The sequence below is a fragment of the Etheostoma spectabile genome, chromosome 23 (assembly GCF_008692095.1).
Source record: "Etheostoma spectabile isolate EspeVRDwgs_2016 chromosome 23, UIUC_Espe_1.0, whole genome shotgun sequence".
NCBI classification, from domain to species: Eukaryota; Metazoa; Chordata; class Actinopteri; order Perciformes; family Percidae; genus Etheostoma; species Etheostoma spectabile.
This window is the reverse complement of record NC_045755.1, coordinates 13819592-13821643: the sequence shown is the minus strand read 5'-3', so window position 1 is coordinate 13821643 and position 2052 is coordinate 13819592.

Here is a 2052-nt window from a genome sequence, read left to right as displayed (position 1 = left end):
ACACACACACACACACACACACACACACAAACATATCCTATCTTCCAAATCCGTCTTTTCCACGGCTCATTTCCTCTCTCCTCTTCTCTAAAAATGACAGTGGCAGATATTTCCACTCACTCGGAAGGAAAAAGAGCAGATATATCTAGTTGAGTCACAAAATTGGGTTCAAATTATATTTCTCTGTCAAGACAGCCTTGACTTCTTCTTACCAGACCTGACATTTGGAGTGTATCCACAGGGTACCAATTTTGCTCTCTTCCTTCCATTCAACACTGGGCTGAGTCACTTATGTATTGTGAATGCACTCATGGCCTATTAGATATTGTTTTGCTAGCAGCATTTTTTCTTTGAGGAGATATCACTGTTGTTCACACCTCTTCCTGGGTCATAGGTAGTTCATTTGATGGACTCTGGATTTCTGCAGAGCTAAACTATATTGTAGTCTGTCAAGGGTGTTGGTCATAGAGTGACCTTTACATACAACATTTGAAGATTACGCTGGATGAAACTTGTATTGATCCTTGTGGGATTACAGTAGCAAAGCCTAAGTTATAACAATAGCTATATTGTACAGCCTTAGCTGGCCAAAAAAGAATCAATGCTGCAAAATAATTCAACATGATTAAAACATGAAATGTTGTAGGACGTAATGGATAATGAAGAAAAATAACAACAGACTTAAACCACATGTAAGGCTGCAGCTATAAATATTATTCAAACAAAAGAGTTGACATTGACTAGCCTAAAAAGAAACTTGGAGTATGACTCTGCAAATATCCAAACACGTCAGATTCTTCTATGGGTTTACAATTGTGGTTCATAACTTACTTTTTTAACAGACTTTCAGCCCTTTCATTGTAAAATATGCTGCCAGCCAACCTGCAGGGCTGCAACATGTCACAAAGATTTCACCAACTTCCTTCCAGTTTAAACCACTGGTAAATGCTCTTTTCCTGAGCCCAGATTAACGTCAGTGACACTCCTGAGCCTGGTTGACAAAACCTAAAGAATGGAGCCTCCGAGAGTCAGGCTAATTGAGAAATAGCGGATCCTCTCCTCAGGATAGGCTAATGCTAATTCTTGCGGTTTGAGTTCAGAAAGGAATAGATGACATTAAAGAACCAATTTGTCCTATCTGTTACCCCAACTACCAGTCCTCTAGCTCCTAGTGGAGTTTCTGTAATTAGTATGATATGATTAAAGGCCACCTCATTTAAATTATAATAACTATTTTTGTGGCAACTAGGTGAGATTAAAAGAGACTGGAAAAGGAAGAGGAAATAACATTTTTTTTTTTTTTCAAAAATGAATAGGATCAAATATTATTCCTGAACTTCTTATTGATAACAGACAAAACTGACACACATACACAGCTGCACATGCGCATATAGAGAAGCTTCCTTTTTTCCAAGGACTAAAATGAAAACAAGCTGCTGGAGTGGTGAAAACCACTTTATAGAGTAAAATCCCCAGGCTTTGACCGGGTATAGAGATGATGCAGGGACTTACAGCACCATGGCTTTGGTTAAACCATACAAAGCTTCTCTTTTGATTTTAGATCTCATCCGCATCAAAACAATCTTAGAGTTAAATAGGTAAAAAGGTTTATACCATTCTTCTCACTGACACTTTCAGATAAGACAGAGAGAGAAAGTCTCTGCACTGTATTTCCAGACGTCCAGTCGTCCTCCTGTGGAAACAACCAGTCGGAATACAAGAGCAATTCAAATGTTCGTCCAACAGTGCGGTCTCTGAGGTGCAGGATATGACACTTGCAAAGATATCTCAACCATGTTCAGCGTTTTGTGGCTGAACAAAGCTCTCTGCTGCACTGCCTGTCAGATTCCCGAGGTCAAAGCAATGATGTAAAATTTAAACAGCTATTTTTGCCTTTACGTTACTCCGATTTTTTTCCTTCCCGCAGAGATGACAATGTTTTGCCTGTCTGACATAGTTGTATCTTTGAACTTTCTCTTGTACTGAGTCCAGCTGAGGAGAAACTGCTGAGTAGTCGAGACCAGTGTGTGTGTGTGTGTGTGTGTGTGTGTG